Raw genomic sequence first — 19,586 nt, forward strand, 5'->3', positions numbered from 1 at the left:
CCAATTCTGGTTGGAGAATCTGGATTTTCAAATCCAGGGATTTGAGACTGCTTCAGCTGTGCTACATGTTTCAAGAGCCTTGTGGCAACAGCCTATTTCAAATGGTCTGTGCAAGGTATCTTTGAATCTGGATAATTAAAGTATGTTATTCAGATTCCAAAAATCTTTATGCAAGCTTTTCTCCAGGTTTTGGTGATTTATTTTGGTAAAATATATGTGTTTTGGTACTTCTCCAAACCTTTGGGTTCCACCAAGTCTATTGATACCTTCCTCTTGTATATGGATGGTGCTGATTTGGTTATGTAAGGACTGGTACTCAGACACTTGAGTTACACATGATTATATATGATGATGGATCCCTTCGTGCTCAGCTTCATCTTGGGATGGTGAAGATAGAAGAGGAATCTTTTCTTAGGAGCTTTCTAAAAAGGTGGCACTCACAACACATGACCCCCTTGACCGGTCAGTGGGATAGTGATAACCTGCATAACACTTAGGTATGTCTAATGCCAAATGGCATCTTCACAAGGAGACAAAGTAATGCTCATTCCCTTGCATGCCCAGGTGCCATGTACCTGCCCCCATCAGCTATAACAGTAAACAAAGACACAGACAACATTGTTGAGTTAAAATTAGGCCATAGCTTTACTGATTACAAATGTGAGTGAGTTTTGGCTTGACATTGAGTAGTCACCAACTCCTCCAGCCCACCTGCTGGAGGGATACCAGAGGTCAAGCCTGATCTGAGTTTGACATACACCAAATTGCTGTAATCCCTACAGACTAGCCGCATTAGAATCGTAGAGTTAGAAGGGATCTCAAGGGTCATCTAGTCCAACCACCTGCAATGCAAACATCTCAACAAAAGCATCCCTGACAGGTGGTACTCCAACCTCTGCTTAAAAACCTCCAAGGAAGGAGAGCCCACCACCTCCAGAAGGAGACCATTCCACCGATGAACAGCTGTTACCATCAGAAGGTTCCTCCTGATGTTCAGTCGGAATCTCCTTTCTTGTAACTTGAAGGCATCGGTTTGGGTCATACCCACTGGAGCAGAAGAAAACCTGGAGTTAGTGAGGGGCCTGCCCTCCCAGGCCGGGTGGGAAAAGGCCTGCAAGGCAGGGTCTTCCAGGACTCCCAGCCACAATAATGTCTTGGCAAAGGCCATTTCCCACGGTTCCTGTCATCTAGAACTGGCTTTTCCACCACCAGCACCAACACACTGATAGCCCATCCATGGCTTCTAGGAAGTTTTTTCAGCAGGGCTGGAAGAATAAATTCAGCAGATGAAGCTTTTCACACCACTGTATCTCCATGACAGAGAAGCCTTTGCTGCCAAATTTCTGATTGGATATACAATGGATTAAGATAGTTGAATTCAGAGAAGTACTGAGAATGATCGCGAAAAGGCAGTTTTTAAAAAGGAAAAAGTTTGGGGTTTTCTTTGAGATTAATATTATGGGAAGTGCATTTGTTTAGTGTTTAAAATGGCAAAAATCTTAAATTTCCAGGAGGATTAAGGAGAAACAGGTTAGCAGATTCAGTAGGTAGGAACTCCATGAAGGAGGTGGGATAATATGCCTTTCAAATGTAAGCTGCCCTGAGCCTAGAAAGAGCTAGATGTGAATGGGAAATAAGGAAGGAACAGAAAAATATTTACACGGTAGCCTCATGCGTCATAAAGTCAAATATCATGCTCTTTCCTGGCAAGTTGTCCCACATGAATTAAATGGAAGAGATTAAATAAAATGCACATTCTTAGAAAAAACCAAGAGCAGTAGGATCTGCATTTTCTCCTGGCCCAGAAAGGGTTGGATGCAGGAGTACGTTCAGCATTCCTTTCTGTGTATAGGGCACAGTTTGAAGGGAATCCAGATGTAAAGGTCAGCTTCCAGATGTGGGTTGTATTTACTGGATCAGGATTCTCAGCATAGGAAGTGTGTCAGCACTTTCTTCCAGCATCTTAGGCCAGTCCACAAGTGGGTGGGGACTGGAACATCGCACGCAGGTGATCATTCCACCAGTGCAAGAATCTCCACTTACCAGAGCGAACCATCTCCCCACACACTGTTCTGGGGGGATATCCTGACCCTCCCGATCTGGATAGTATGGTATGGGTGGAGAAGAGGGGGTGAAAGTCCCATTGCACTGGCTTATGCAATAACTTAGATTAATCTGTTTCTTTTGTATTATTTATTTACAAAAGAACCAACTCACATGCAATTAGATTAGAGTTTTCAAATATTATGGTCAAAAATATTTTACAGCAATTTCAAGACTGCAAAGAGGCACCAAGGTCGCTTTTTATAATCATTATCATTATTATCATTAATTTAATAAAGCATCTGTCAAATGAAGAAAAGTCATCATACATAAGAAAAATGCAGAAACTCGGTATGAGGTAAACTGCCATGATACCAGTGTCTTCACCATTAAATTGCACAATGAATGAAGAGTATTCTCTTCTGGAACAAAGAAATGGCAACTTGCCTGATTAACCAATTCACGAATGGGAAAAAAGAGGTATAAATCCTAATGTTCCAACCAACTTACTGAAGCAAAAACTTTGGGTTCTTGATGTACTTATTAGTGGAGCTTAAAAGAAACGGTAGTCAGTGATCCCAGAAGTTTGCAGAATTGATGCTTCCAAGTGACTGCCTTTCTAAATCTGTTTGCTGCTTGATAAGAGTCTCATTCACCAGCCTAGAAGCCTAAAATGTTGAGCTACAGGCAGAATCAGCACCCGCTTGCTATCAGCAGGTATGCTCAGAATTCTTAACCCTGATTAAAGGCTGGGAGAGGTGAGAGAGGCTCAGAGGCCTCACATGCTTGGATGAAACAGACACTATACAAATTGCTGTGATTAAATCTGAGCCAAGGCCCAGAGGGGGTCCAGTGATTAGACCTGTTTTGACTATCAGGCCTCCACCTTAAATATGTAGGCAAATAACATTGTACATCTGCATATGCACAGAGTGCATTTCTAGCCCTATTTTTAACACATCTGCCTAGAACATACTTTACTAATTAAAGTCAACTTACCCTTTGATGAGGGACGCGGGTGGCACTGTGGGTTAAACCACAGAGCCTAGGACTTGCCGATTGGTTCGAATCCCTGCGACGGGGTGAGCTCCTGTTGCTCGGTCCCTGCTCCTGCCAACCTAGCAGTTCGAAAGCATGTCAAAGTGCAAGTAGATAAGTAGGTACCGCTCCGGCAGGAGGGTAAATGGCGTTTCCGTGCGCTGCTCTGGTTTGCCAGAAGCGGCTTAGTCATGCTGGCCACATGACCCAGAAGCTGTATGCCGGCTCCCTCGGCCAATAAAGTGAGATGAGCGCCGCAACCCCAGAGTCGGTCAAATTCTTCTCTGGTCCCAAAGCTGGCGAATAAAGGTTTCCATAGCAAGGTCCTCTGTGGGAGCTGCCTGCTTGCCCTCGGGCAGCCCTACCACATAAGGAGCAGGGCAGGCGGGCAGGGAAACCAGCGACAACTGAGCTGCGGCCTGGGTGCCCTGAGGTTCTATAGCCGGAGAGTCTTCCCCCTGGCCAGTTCCCCAAACCATGCCCCATGGCTTCAACTGTGGGTGAGCCCTAGCAACCAGTGGGCCCAGCAGAGGAAGAAGGGAAGTCTTTCCCCAGCTGCACCACAGCCAGGAGGCCGTTCCCACTTGATGCAGCTGCGCCAGAGCTCAACTTCTACATTGAATGAGTGGAAGTCTGTTCTGCTCACAAACCAATAGCGATGAGGGAGAAATAAACTTAGGTTCACATTTTAAAGTGAGTTTGCACAGTCCAAAACAATACACAAACTGAAACACAGCTATCCTCTGACATTTGCACTTTTTCAGATTTGACAGTGCAGTTCCCCCAACATAAGCTCTGTACAAAACTGTGTGAATTGGGAGAAAGCGTGCATGAAAATGCATGTATTCGGGAAAACAAATTTTTTAAAATGTATTATATTAGAGGCAAATTGCTTGCAAAAATGTTCACGTTAGATAAACTTCCATACAAAAATGTGTATATTAGGAGAAACTTGCATTTTCATGTTGATGAATTCTCATGGGGATTTTGTCTTCTTCTTTTTAATGCAGTTTGAAGTGGAAATGCGGAAAACAAAACTTCAGACTGGAAAAATAAGGAACTGAGAAAAATGAAAATCGACAGAATTGTCCATCACTATGGAACAGTAGTGCTGGCTGCAAGGCCAAGTGTCTTCTCCAGTTTAAATTGGGGTTTTGCAAATATCTCCCACCCTTGTGGGTTGATTCAGAATGCATACAGAACCACAGATTGTGTGCTGAACTTCCACATTCCCTCTTATGCAGGGCTGTCAGGTATTCGTTATTTTAAAGGTCGCCCCCCCTTTACAGAGTGTAACAGATGTTATTTAATTTCCAACATGCCTTACCCTATAAAATTCAACAGAAAAGGCATTGCAGCTTTTACCTTTAAGGAAAATTAATCTGTTTGCCACGTTGACATATGAAGCAAATGTTATTTGTTTTGGATATGAACAGCCAGAACCTCCGACTTTGCTGGACTGTGATCCATATATGTTCCCCAGGACTCAGAAGCCTGCCTGTGGATCATTGGTTGACCAACTTGGTATAGAATTCAAATTTTAAACTCTCCTTGCTTTTTGCAGATTATACAAGTGCATTCTGAAATCTAGCTCTGCATCCAAATGCAATAACGGAGGAAGAGTACAAAATGCTTGATTATTCAGGTTCAGTGCTACAAACAGAACCCACATGAAATGTTTGTATAATGGCAGAAAATGAATAGCTGTGGTATGAAATCAGTGGGCCACTATCACTGGGTGTGTGGCTGCAGTTTCATTTATTTATTTCTCAGTAGATTTCAGTGGGGTAAACTCCTGAACTGATACATTCCCCTGTGTCGTTTCTAGAAATGTGACATGGAACTTCTTCTTTTAGTCACCAACAGTGGTAGGGAGCAGGAAAGGCAAGAAAAGAGCTGGCGGAATCCCCTTTTGCTGAAGCTGTTCTTTGACTTGCCAATCAAGTGGAGTGGAAGAAGAAACCTTGTCCTTTCCACCCTTTCTAAAGCTTCTGGGCACACTGCTAGATTTGAAGAGGTGTTTATAGATGACTTCAATTATCCTCCTCACATAGACTGGGGACACGTATTCTAGTCAAGACAAAGAGGTAAAACTGTGCCCTAGAACAGTTGGTCATGGAATCAACCAGGAAGTATAGCTGTCTTAAGATTTATTTTTCTAAAAAAGAAGTATTTTCATAGTCATTAAAGAATTTAAAGCAGGCTTTGGAGCAGTGGTTTCTCATTCTGTGTGCTTGTCAAGCTAGCAAAGTGGCAATGCACTCAGACACCAGCGTGTGTTGAATTTTTCAGCTTTCAGATTCCAAAAATGCAGGGTGCTTATTTTTTTGTAACATGACCTGGGAATACACAAGGTGTTTTGGTTAAACTACTGCAATTTAATTTTGCTTGGTACATAAAACATGTGTAAAATCAAATAGAAATCATTACAAATGATTGCCAGGTACTTGAAGTTATACATCATCATCATCATCATCATCATCATCATCATCATCATCATCATCATTATTTAGCATTACCTGACATTTTCAGAAGGGAAAATTAAAATGCTTTGGTTTCCCAAAAGCAGTTTATATGCTTCTTCATCAAATGTAGACATACCAAGGTAAATGTTGTTCAGTCACAAAAACAATAGCAAATTTGAATTCCTCACCTCCAAAAATCATATTTTAAAGACCACTCACTAAAGAAATGTGCAAAAACCAAGTTTCACTCCTTAAAATTGCATGCCCTAGACGGCCAGCCTGGCCACCTGTTCATCTTTATACCTTTCCTGCCTATACTGTCTCTTAGAATCAAGAGCTGTTTTGATGTAGTTACTAGACACTTCTGCTACTGAGAACTTAATTAGTGTTCAGTGTTCCTATGTAAATAAATGGAGGAAGGGACAAGAGAACCTCCATAGTATCCGACTGTCATAACTAGAAATTACCATGAAATTTACCACAGCTTCTTAAAATCTCTCCATTTTTAACCATCATTATTTCAACAAACCCCAAATCATTATTAAGAGTGTAGAAGTTGCATCACGCTCTATTCCCACTCGTACCAGCAGTGTGCTGTTAAATCATAACAAACTTTTTCCATATTCTTGTGAAAATACATCTTCCTGTTGCATAAAATATTGTTAAATAACTCTGGGCACAAGCCAGAAAATGCTTGCCAAGACTGAGTTTATGTGAGAGCAATGGAATGGAACGTATTTGTGACTAAGATTGCAGTGCAACCCTATCACAGGTACCTAGGAGAAAGTTACACTGAACTCAGTAGGACTAACTTTTAGGTAAACAGTATAAAATGGGACGCGGGTGGCGCTGTGGGTTAAAGCCTCAGCGCCTAGGACTTGCCGATCGAAAGGTCGGCGGTTCGAATCCCCGTGGCGGGGTGCGCTCCCGTTGCTCAGTCCCAGCGCCTGCCAACCTAGCAGTTCGAAAGCACCCCCGGGTGCAAGTAGATAGGGACCGCTTACTAGCGGGAAGGTAAACGGCGTTCCGTGTGCTGCGCTGGCTCGCCAGATGCAGCTTGTCACGCTGGCCACGTGACCCGGAAGTGTCTGCGGACAGCGCTGGCCCCCGGCCTATAGAGTGAGATGGGCGCACAACCCTAGAGTCTGTCAAGACTGGCCCGTACGGGCAGGGGTACCTTTACCTTTACCTATAAAATGGCAGTGCATCTCCTTTCATTGCAACTTATTAGTGACTAATTTTTGGATTGTGTCTAAAGTGATTGGTATTTAAACAGCCAGTTGTTGTTTTTTATATATCCAAAGAAATTGTCAGGGACTGGGCAGAGGAGGAATGGGGGAGACCGCCTCCCCAGCCTGACCCTTCCAGAGAAGAGGTAGACAGTTCAGAATTACAACAGGGGTTTGAGGGAGGTCACAGGTCAGAGGCAGAGGAGAGGAAGCTGGGAAATAATGGGAGAGGAGGAGGAAGCACCAGGGGGGTGACAGCTGACGGACTCAGTGTCTTTAGAAAGCATTCCAGACCCCCCTCCCAGAACCTGGCAGGCCTTGAAAGTAGGAGAGCAAAGAGCTCAAAGGCAGAGGGCACATTTCACTTCTTCACTTCACCCGTAGTGATGACTCATGAAGAAGTGGGAGAGATTCACTAGGGACAACGTCATTATTCTGAGAGGCTGCATTCCCAAGCCTCTTTCTGTGAATACTGAATAAAAGCAGATGGTAAGGATTTTTCCTTGTCTTGTCTGTTCCTAGCAACCTGCCATAGGGGTTGGCTCCTCTGCTGCCTGACAGAAATCTACTGTTCTGCTCCAGATGAAAAACATGTTCTTTATTGCACAACTCTAGTTTCAGCATTGAGTACAGTGCGCTCACAACTTACGTGGGGCTTACAGTCCAAAGATTGTGCCTAAAGCCAAAATCATGTATAGTCAAAGTACACTGGATTCAATGGCAGGTGGGATTGCCAAAGTCCCTTTTTCAGAGCCCCTCACCTCTAATTTCCACCCCCCTTTTTCCTTTTTTTTTTGCCACACACATAAAGCTGAACATGCACAAGTTAAATGTGTGTAAGTTGAAGGCTTACTGTATCACATTAATTGCTTGCAGAATTGAAGCATTAGATGACAAAACTCCAGAGCTATTCAGATTTGAAATGGTTCCCCAGTTATGACACCACTTTGAATGTTGCCATATTTGATAACCTTTTTGAAGCACTAGCCAGTTCAGGTTAGGAAAGGGCACTATTCTCTCTCTCTCTCCCCCTCCCCACGTACATGCATTGTTGTTGTTTAGTCGTTTAGTCGTGTCCGACTCTTCGTGACCCCCTGGACCAGAGCACGCCAGGCACTTCTGTCTTCCCCTGCCTCCCGCAGTTTAGTCAAACTCACGTTGGTAGCTTCGAGAACACTATCCAACCATCTCGTCCTCTGTCGTCCCCTTCTCCTTGTGCCCTCCATCTTTCCCAACATCAGGGTCTTTTCCAGGGAGTCTTCTCTTCTCATGAGGTGGCCAAAGTCTTGGAGCCTCAGCTTCAGGATCTGTCCTTCCAGTGAGCACTCAGGGCTGATTTCCTTAAGAATGGAGAGGTTTGATCTTCTTGCAGTCCACGGGACTCTCAAGAGTCTCATCCAGCACCATAATTCAAAAGCATCCATTCTTCAGCGATCAGCCTTCTTTATGGTCCAGCTTTCACTTCCATACATCACTACTGGGAAAACCATAGCTTTTACTATACGTACATGCATACATACACAATGTACTTAAAGGGAGAGATTCATAGAAGAACCAATTATTAAATCTTGAAGTGCTGAGAATGGATTTCCAAGCAAATGAAAAAGGAATGCTATGGAAACCCCACTTTTATGATTCTTGTTTAGTTTTATAATTGAAAACACATGGCTGGCCATCTGGCTATCCAAGAATCAAAGGATTTGCACTTAACAGTAATTTACTTGCCCTGAGACTTGTATGATCCCTACATGTGTTTTCTCCTCATCTTTAATATGTGTGGTCTTCACATGCAAAATGCAACAACTGAAACACTATCCAGACAGTTTACGGTGGCTGATTACAGAGCAGAACCAAGCGGCAATTTCCTCGAGCGGTATTTGGAAAATTCTCAGTGCCGGGTTTTATTTTCTGTTTGGATTTCTCATCCCCTCAGATAAATATTGAAACCGGCTTTGAGTAAATAATACCTTGGCACTGGTAATACAATTCACTACAGCCATTTAAGACCTGCTATTCTGTGATGACTACACTTCAGAGCAGAAAGTGGTAAATCAGGAAGTAACTTATTGAATCCTGTCGTCCCCCGCCCCCAATATACAGTCATAAAAGAAGTCTTATAGCAATTAAAGGAAACATGAGGTCGTTCTCCCCTCATGTGATTGCAATTGCAGGAGGAGAGAGTGGGGCTGCCCCCCACAAAATGGCGCAGGGCAGAAAGATCCGAAGCAGGGAGCCTCAGGAGCCCTACCGGTTGGAGGGGATTGGCTACAGGGTTGAGAATGCTGCACAACTAGAGCTCTGCAATGCTGTCAGGATCCTACCTGTGCAAGAGGCTCCCCATTTCTGCCTTTCCACGTCAACAAGTGGATGAGGGTGACAGGCCAGCCAAGACACAAAAGTTGGGTGGGACAACTGAGCCCGGCCCCCTTCCTCCCTCGTGGGGTAACAGTCACGTTTCACTCTTCTGTTGTAAGGACATGGCTTCTCTCATAAATCGGTTAACTGCCATAAGCGTTTAGGCCGTGTTTGGCTAGATGGCTTAGAAGCTGTGGAAGCCTGTCCTACTGTTCTATTGTAATGCTTTTTGGTAAAGGATCGCTGTTTTCTCCAGATAAATGGTGCATTGATAATGCACTTTAAATTGGATGACCGGCATGTAACATTGACCTGGCCGTCACTGGACAGGCTTTGTGTTGTTCTTGAGGATTCTGTGCTCCACTTGCCATCCATCAGGAAAACTCAGCCTTCTGGAGCCTGTCTTAGTGGTTGTGCTCACACCACTGAACTGACTGGTGCTTTTTAATTTTATGATGGGTTAAAACATTTTACAGTGAGAAACTAAAGGATAAAGTGTGAGATTGGTTACATTACCGTCAAATTAGGGAGGTTTTTAATATGGATAAAAAAACAGGCTTCCAGGTGGAAAAATTGAAACTAGAAACAGAACTGTTAGAACCTAAAACTAAGGTACTTTCAAGAATGTATAACTTGCTGTTAAAATGGAACACTCAGGATGAAACGGTTAAATCAGCTATGATAAAGTGGGCTCAAGACATTGGTTATAATATTATGTTTGCTGACTGGGAACGGTTATGGACCACTGGTGTGAAATTCACGGCATGTAATGCCCTGAAAGAAAATATTATGAAAATGATATACAGGTGGTACATGACCCCAGTCAAGCTTGCAAAAATATACCACTTGCCAGATAATAAGTGTTGGAAATGTAAAGAAACTGAGGGAACATTCTTTCACCTTTGGTGGACGTGCCCAAAGGTTAAAGCTTTCTGGGAAATGATCTATAATGAACTGAAAAAGGTATTTAAATATACCTTCCCTAAGAAACCAGAGGCCTTCCTTTTGGGCATTGTTGGCCAAATGGTGCTAAAGAAGGATAGAACTTTCTTTATGTACGCAGTAAGAGCAGCAAGAATTCTCATCGCAAAACATTGGAAGACACAAGATTTGCCCACTCTGGAAGAATGGCAGATGCAACTGATAGACTATATGGAATTGGCAGAAATGACTGGCAGAATCCGAGACCTGGGAGAAGAGCTAGTGGAAGAGGACTGGAAGAAATTTAAAGACTATTTGCAAAAGCATTGTAAACTGTATGAATGTTAGAATGATGCAGGATATGAAGATAATATGGCATTAGTGACATAGCTGAAAGGATTATGTAAAAGCTGGTTTTTAAGAACAAAGGTGAAGTTAAAATAATGTTATGCCAAACTTAAATAATTGATAATAAAGGGAAAATTGGAGACATAAATAGTTGGAATGTATAATATAAAATAAGATTTGAAAGAGGGTGAAGTATTGCTGAACAAGATTCTGTAAAAGGGAACACAGAAAAGGGAGATGTGAGGAAGTCTGGAAGGAGGGTTACAAAAATAACATTTAAGAAATTGGTTTTTTATGTTTTTACTTCTTTTTTATGTCTTTTTTCTTCTATTCTGTATGGGTTTTTTTATTGTATTCTTTTTCTTTTTTGGTCTTTTTGACTGATTGTGATGGTGTATTTTTCTTTTGGTTGTGAATGTGAAGTTTGTTGTATTGTTTAAAACTTTAATAAATATCTTTAAAAAAATAAAATAAATAAAAAATAAAACATTTTACAGTGGTACCTCGGGTTAAGTACTTAATTTGTTCCGGAGGTCCGTTCTTAACCTGAAACTGTTCTTAACCTGAAGCACCACTTTAGCTAATGGGGCCTCCTGCTGCTGCCGCGCTGCCGGAGCACAATTTCTGTTCTCATCCTGAAGCAAAGTTCTTAACCTGAAGCACTATTTCTGGGTTAGTGGAGTCTGTAACCTGAAGCGTATGTAACCTGAAGCATATGTAACCCGAGGTACCACTGTATATTTTTATTTCAACACTCTCAGACTTATTGTCTGATCATTCTGGGTTTGTAGCACATGACAGATTGCATTTTTATTTGCTCTCTTTGTGGATTTCTTTGGGGGAGATTTGCTTTCATTCTTTTTTGAAGCTGCTTTTTGCCATCATTTTACAACATTAAATTTGGGGAACAAATGGAATAAATAAACACAAGCTTTCAAAAACTGCCACCCCCCTGCTGGGCTACTCATATTTAATGCCCTCTTTTATCCAATGAACATAACATTGCTAACACTTTACAACTTAATAATAGTAATATCATTCTTATGAGTGCAGATGAGGAATATGAGAAGAATTATTCTTAAATGCCCCCAAGGCATGTCTTTGAGAAGGCCATATATTTGTACAAACAAGAGAGAACAAATAAAACTGCTTCACTCCGTTCTTTGGGGAAACATTTGGTTCCTGCAAGTTTCATTTTATTACTGACACTTCTTATTCTTTCATTTTATCAAAGGACAGAAATGTATTTTTGCTCACCAGGGCCATTTGGAGCGCTCCTTGATACATCCTTTGAGTTATTTACTTACCATCATGGAGAACTTCATGAAATGCACTAGTTCATTTCCTCAAGGTCCCTCAGGGGATGGATGCTACATGTTCAGTCCGTAATGTAAACAGGTATTTAATTACACATTTTATACAATAAAATCTCCACATCTCAAATTCACAGGTCAAGACACAAGTAGGACATTCAATCCAAAAACTTCACAGTGGAGGAGGGCAGATAGCAGGCTTATACAAACAAAGGCTGCAATCTTGCATGTGTATCTAAGTGCAGGAATCCAGCAAAAAATTACACTCCTATACAGATTTACATAAAAGTAAATCCCTCTGAAATCAGTGAGACGTTTGGAGAGAAGCGTGAGATTATCAGAGCAAGCCCATGCATATTTATTCAGAAGTGCCACAGTGTTGAATGGGACTTACTCCCTAGTAAATTCCTTTGGGATTGCAGCCTAAAGTGATTATTTGAACAAGAAATACATTCAGATGATAACACATAGAGCTGTTAAATTGTAGGAGTTGCTCAAAAACAAAATTTGCTGTGGAAACTTAATTTTCAAAACATATGTCACAATTTGTCTTTTTTTTTAAAAAAAGATTTTTATTAAAGTTTTCAAAATATTACAAAAAGAAAAAAGAAAAAGAAAAAATACAAAGTAAAAACAATTAAAAACAATTCAATCTTTCCGTGTCTTATCTTTCATTTGCCTGTTCCCCGGACCTCCTCACACCTCCCTTTTTTGTATCCAATTCAATTAGTTGGTTCAGCAAATCCTTTCCCTCTTTGTTTTTATCCTAATCTTTAATCTTAATATATTATAACTTTAAATTATCCCCTGTTAACAATCCATTTTTACACATCTTTATAACATTATTGCTGAAAACCACTTAACTTCAATCCAACATCATTCTAACATTCATTAATTTTGCAATATTTCTGTAAATAGTCTTTAAATTTCTTCCAATCTTCTTCCACCGACTCTTCTCCCTGGTCTCGGATTCTGCCGGTCATTTCCGCCAGTTCCATATAGTCCATCACCTTCATCTGCCATTCTTCCAGGGTGGGTAGATCTTGTGTCTTCCAATACTTTGTGATAAGTATTCTTGCTGCTGTTGTGGCATCATATGTCACAATTTGTCAACCATTATATGTTTCAGTGGGATGGGTGCAGGGAGGACTTCATTACAGGAGGCAAGTTTCAATGCAAGAGGCAGCTCATTTGGGGAACACATTCTGTGATTACTTTTCCTAAATCCTAAAATACTAGATGAGGTCTGAAACTTGGGGTGGTTGGCAACCCTCCCTTCTAGAAGAAGAAGAAGAAGAAGAAGAAGAAGAAGAAGAAGAAGAAGAAGAAGAAGAGGAGTTTGGATTTGATATCCCGCCTTTCACTCCCTTTAAGGAGTCTCAAAGCGGCTAACAATCTCCTTTCCCTTCCTCCCCCACAACAAACACTCTGTGAGGTGAGTGGGGCTGAGAGACTTCAGAGAAGTGTGACTGGCCCAAGGTCACCCAGCAGCTGCATGTGGAGGAGCAGAGACCCGAACCCGGTTCCCCAGATGACGAGACTACCGCTCTTAACCACTACGCCACACTGGCTCTCCTACCACACTGGTGACATTACCTTTTCTAGCAAAACATAATATATATATTGCTCTGAATTCCACAAATCAGTTATCCCTCACTGTGAAGGACCATGCCCTGGGAGTGTAAGAGGGGCCTCAGAAGGCACTGCTGACCCCCCAGAGTTTTGCTGGCTAGGTGCCTGAACCCCCGATCCATTTGGGTAAACCACAGCAGGCCTAAGACATTTTGGCACCAGAGGCAAACCACAAAATGGTGCCACCCTCTCCGCAAGGGGAGAAGAGGAGAGTGAAGATCTACAACAATAACAAGGGGGAAACAAAAATCTACATCAGGACCCGCTGCCCTGCGGATCTGGCTGCCCGAGGCAGTTGCCTCACTATGCCTCATGGGTGGGCCGGCCCTAGACTGAACAAAAGGAAGGGGCTCCCTGACCCACAACATGTGTTTCCAGAGCTTCCAGTGCTGAGCTCTCTTAGATCCAAAGTGTATGTAGGGAGGAGATTCTTTAACTGGCCCACTGGCTTGAAGTGGGAGCCCAATGGCAGTCTAACCTCCTTACATGAGGCAGGGTGCCTTCTGTTTCTGTTTTTGAGCTGTCGTCCTTGCTTTGCATGTCGAGGTCCCCAGGGCCACCCCAATAACTCACACATCACACAGAATTTTTTGTTTAAGGTTTTTGGCATAATTTTGGCCACAACTTTATTAAAATACAAAAATGTGAATGGTTGCTTAGGCATTGGTCGCGACTATCTGCCCCCACCATGGGGGACAGACTGACATTCTGCATGATGCGAAAGTCAGAAAAGGGGAATACACCTGGGGGTAGCGACGGAGCAGGGAACCTGCCCTCAGCCCTCCCCAAATGCAACCAGGAGCTCATTGCTATGGCCCGAGCCCCCTTGACAGAGTGGACAAGCAATAGTTAGCCCCCGATTCCTTTAACGGAATCCCTTGCAGCAGCAGCATTAGAGGGGCAGGCACAGCCAATCCATGCCCCTCAACCAACCAAACCATAAACCAATGCCTAACCGCAACCTTACAAGTTGTGACGATTTGCTACGCAGTAGGCAAAAACCAAATGGCCCCAGCCAATCAGCCAGATGGACAAAATTCCTACCGGGCCCCTGCCCCAAGAGCAGACGACCCCATGACAAGCATAGCAAGGTCAAAGCGAACAACCCTAAATATAGGGAGGGGGGGACGGGCAATCCGATGCACGGTCGAAAAGAGGAAGCCCTAGCCTCGTGCAAGGAGTTTTAGCATTTCTGGCTGTCAATCAACAAATGGCAACATTAACTTCTTCCCAACAACAAGGGAAGCCCCAATCGCATCAGTGGCCAACGATCAATTAGGCCGCCCCCAACTTTGGAGTGTCCTGGCGGCCCCCACCGCAACACGTGCTCTCCATGAAGGAGAACACGCTTTCTCATTCTCTCCTTTCCGTTGTCTGCTGCACACTCTGTGCCTCACCTGGCCAGGCCTGCTTTCTCCCCTCCCCACTTCTCCATGAGAAGGACCTCAAGATCCTCTTTGGTGGGGGCTTGGGAGCTTATATAGTGGCATTGAGGCACTTCTGGGCCAGCTGGTCATAGCCTCATAGCCATAGGAAGGGCAACAGCGGTGCAGCTCCTCTGTGATATTCTTCTTTCTGCCTTTTATGTTTTATTTCTTCTGCTTAAGGTGGCCGTAGTGGACGCTGGTGGCGCTGTGGGTTAAACCACAGAGCCTAGGACTTGCTGATCAGAAAGTTGGTGGTTCGAATCCCCGCGATGGGGTGAGCTCCCGTTGCTCGGTCCCTTCTCCTGCCAACCTAGCAGTGCGAAAGCACAAAGTGCAAGTAGATAAATAGGTACCGCTCCGGCGGGAAGGTAAACGGCGTTTCCATGCACTGCTCTGGTTCGCCAGAAGCGGCTTAGTCATGCTGGCCACATGACTCGGAAGCTGTACGCGGGCTAACTCGGCCAATAAAGCGAGATGAGTGCCACAACCCCAGAGTCGGCCACGACTGGACCTAATGTTCAGGGGTCCCTTTACCTTTAAGGTGGCCGTATGTCCTACTTTATAGAGGACAATCCTCTGTTTGAAGGAGTCTTCTGTTTGAAGCAATGTCTGCTCCAAGTCTGGGTTAAAGATAAAGAACAACTGGAAGGGAGAGCAGAGGCTGCCTATCAGCACATAAATCTGCATGCAAATTCTACACACATCTAAGTTTTCTAGAGCAGCAACAAAGTAATTAAATTGATGGGAGGGAAGGATGGGACACAGGATTTGGCAGCATATGATGGAAATAGAGGGAGGAAAGGAGAAGGGATTTGATTTCTTCTCTGGCTTGGATTAAAATCTGAGATGAGGAAGAACTTTTGGTATTCTGATACTATAATATTTGTCACAAGCAACAGGAGCCACCAAGATTAATATTTACAGGCTAGGAAATATGAAACTTGAGGACATCATTTAGAAAACTCCTGTTTCTCCCCGTCATATTTGCCACTTCGAGGTATTCAATTATAAGTGCCTGTCATTCTAGGGAAAGTAAGAGAGCTCTCAAACCAGAAAGTATACAAAAAATGGAAAATATTCAAAGATTACCTAAAAACATATTGTTCAAATAACAATCTCCTTGCAGAAGTAAACTGATCTTTGTAAAATACAATGTGTAAATGTTAATTTACTAGAGTACATGAAAACAAATCAGGGTAATAGGAGGCTGTGCGTTAAACGTAAATAACAATAAAAGTACAATAAGAAGAACTGGAAGTCTTTTATTTAGAAATTCAATGAATGATTGTATAATAATGCAAATTCTTTTTTGTGTGTGTTTTCTTTCTTTCTTTCTTTCTTTTTCTTTTTTTATCTCAAGGTATGTATATATATTTGTATTTTAATTCAATAAAGATGATTAAAAAAGAAAAGAAAAAGAAAACTCCTGTTTCTCAAAATCTGTTTTTGTCCAGCAAAATCTTTAAAAAATTGTATTATGTTACAAATTTTGTGTTCTTACATTGTAACCCACTCTGTGATTCTTGGATGAAGGGCGGTATATACAGTAAATCAAATGAATGAATGAATGAATGAATGAATGAATGAATAACCTAAATTCTGATTTCTACATTTCGGTGTCACACAGAACAGCTCATTCTGTCAGTTTCCGCATTAAAGAAAAGAAAGTCGGATCTACAAATGTTTGCAGTAACAAGAGCCCAGATCCTTTTTAAGGGTCATAATCTCCAAGGCTGCGTGACATATGAAATTTGGCAGGCGATAGTATCACAAGTACCATATATTTGCTGAGAAAAGCCTCCAGTGGTGAAACACTGCATGCAGGGAAAGAGGCGTGTGCCTGACTGAGCAGGAGGAAGCGTAAGGAGAAGGAATCTGTGGAATGCGAACCTCTGTTGCTGCAACTCGTTTTTATTGACTTAAGTGAAGAAGTGAAAGGTAGATAAGCAAAGCAGTGTGAAACTAAGGCTGTAATCCAGTGATGCTTACATGATTTTGCTGCAGCAGACAGGGCTACCCCTCTGGAAATGGTTGCTTCAAAGTAAGCCCCATTGAGCAAAGGGAGCGTCTGAGCAAGCAAGCATGCATGGGAATAGACTCTTCACTGTCTTTTGGGTCGTTCTTGAACTTTATATCCTTCTGGACTGGACTGTGAGGTGGAAGAAGAATTGCTTGTTGATGAGTTCTAAACTGAATTTATACATGCTTCCTCAGAAGAAGGTCCACTTTGGTTTCCTTACTTTCAGGTCAGTGTGCACAGAATTGCAGCTTTAGGGCTGGGCTGGTTTTTAGGGTCCCAGTTTTCTAGTTTTGTATGCAACACTACATCCACTCAAACATGCTGCTTCTCAGATTGTATATGCCAACTACCGTATTTTTGGCTCCATAAGACTCACCTTTTCCCTCCAAAAAAGTAAGGGGAAATGTGTGTGCGTCTTATGGAGCGAATGCAGGCTGTGCAGCTGTCCCAGTAGCCAGAAGAGCAAGAGGGATTGCTGCTTTCACTGCACAGCGATCCCTCTTGCTGTTCTGGCTTCTGAGATTCAGAATATTTTTTTTTTCTTGTTTTCCTCCTCCAAAAACTAGGTGCGTCTTGTGGTCTGGTGCGTCTTATAGAGTGAAAAATACGGTATATATTTGAGAAAATGTATTTGACTGTGCCAGCCTTTGCCAGCCTAATGCCCTGCAGATGTTTTGGAGGACAACTTGGCTGGGTCTGGCGGGGTTGTCATCTAAAACACCTGGAAGCACCAGATTGGCCAGGCTGGCTTATTCCTTTTCTCTAACCAATTGATTATTTCCATATGCATATTGGAGGCAAGGGAAAGGACCTCCATCCCATCTAGCTATCATAAACGTGCATACTTACAGCAGGCTTTCTCCTTTTGCAAAAGTGATATTTACACAGTGTGGGGAAGAACTAGACGTGGCCATCCATTTTCTCTCCCCAAAAGGGGCATTCAGCTGAGCTAGCAGCTCTTTGTCACAAATCACGGCGCCCCTTGGGATGGGAAATAATGCTTTTATTGCATTCAGAACCTGAAGATCAGCTTGTAAACTCTCAACACACACCCCACAGCATATTCTGGGTATGCCCTAAAGCTGCAATTCTATGCACGTTTACCTGAGAATAAGTGCACAGGGTCAATTTGCACACCTGTTTAACTCCATTATAGACGACTTTCATTTTCATGCCTTTGATTTGCATTTCTATAAGGCTGATTCCAGATGAAAGGCCCTGTCTGCTGCGACGGATCTGCTTTCCTCTATTGTGCTACAGGCATTGTTGTAATACGCTCATTTTTATATTATAAGAATGCATTCAACCACTGCCATACCCTCTAACATTCCTTAGATGAAAATAGGAACATTTCTCACTCCCCTGCAACTGACCCTCCTCGACCCCCATTTTGTTGTCCCCCTCCCCTCCCCCTGAGCATTTCCTATCAGAAGAAGAGCGAGTGGGACACAGCATCCTGAGAAAACCCCTTAATCCTGATCTTATTTTACAAAACCAAAAAACCCCACACCAATAAATAAATTTGAGAAAGGTCAAGATTAGACGCGGACACACATAGCATTATTTTTTTAAAAAAACACGCTCCACTCTGCTGTGCCTTTCTTCCCACCCAGGGTGGCCCTGCCCTCTGCCTGCCCCTCAGAGACCATAGAATCATAGAATCATAGAGTTGGAAGAGACCACAAGGGCCATCGAGTCCAACCCCCTGCCAAGCAGGAAACACCATCAGAGCACTCCTGACATATGGTTGTCAAGCCTCTGCTTAAAGACCTCCAAAGAAGGAGACTCCACCACACTCCTTGGCAGCAAATTCCAACAGCTCTTACTGTCAGGAAGTTCTTCCTAATGTTTAGGTGGAATCTTCTTTCTTGTAGTTTGGATCCATTGCTCCGTGTCCGCTTCTCTGGAGCAGCAGAAAACAACCTTTCTCCCTCCTCTATATGACATCCTTTTATATATTTGAACATGGCTATCATATCACCCCTTAACCTCCTCTTCTCCAGGCTAAACATGCCCAGCTCCCTTAGCCGTTCCTCATAAGGCATCGTTTCCAGGCCTTTGACCATTTTGGTTGCCCTCCTCTGGACACGTTCCAGTTTGTCAGTGTCCTTCTTGAACTGTGGTGCCCAGAACTGGACACAGTACTCCAGGTGAGGTCTGACCAGAGCAGAATACAGTGGCACTATTACTTCCCTTGATCTAGATGCTATACTCCTATTGATACAGCCCAGAATTGCATTGGCTTTTTTAGCTGCTGCGTCACACTGTTGGCTCATGTCAAGTTTGTGGTCAACCAAGACTCCTTTTCACATGTACTGCTCTCAAGCCAGGTGTCACCCATCTTGTATTTGTGCCTCTCATTTTTTTTTGCCCAAGTGCAATACTTTACATTTCTCTCTGTCTCTTGTCACATGGGGCCAGGCCCCGGTGGCTGCAGCCTCTCCTCCTCCTCCCCCCCCCCAGTAGTCTCCAGTAGTTGCTACAAGCTGCCCAAGGGAGGAGGCTGGCTGCGGTGGCCCTGGAGAGGCAACGGGATGTTCCCTCACAGCTGAGGCCACCGTCACTTGGGACAAGTGCTTGCTCATCCTCCTCCCTGGGGTTGGTGGCAGTGGCACTGACAAGGGGAATTGGGGCATTCTGGGATCAAATTGGAAACCTGGATGGCTTTCGTAATTCCAGGGCTGGGCCTGGAAAATTGGGGCACTTGGAAGGTAAGGCTCTATTTCCCTGTAACATCTAAATCAGGAGAGGCTTGGGCTTGGTGGTGGGCTGGAGGAACTCCAGTAAACTGCCTC

This window comes from Podarcis muralis, chromosome 1, assembly GCF_964188315.1.
Source record: "Podarcis muralis chromosome 1, rPodMur119.hap1.1, whole genome shotgun sequence".
In the NCBI taxonomy this organism is placed as follows: Eukaryota; Metazoa; Chordata; class Lepidosauria; order Squamata; family Lacertidae; genus Podarcis; species Podarcis muralis.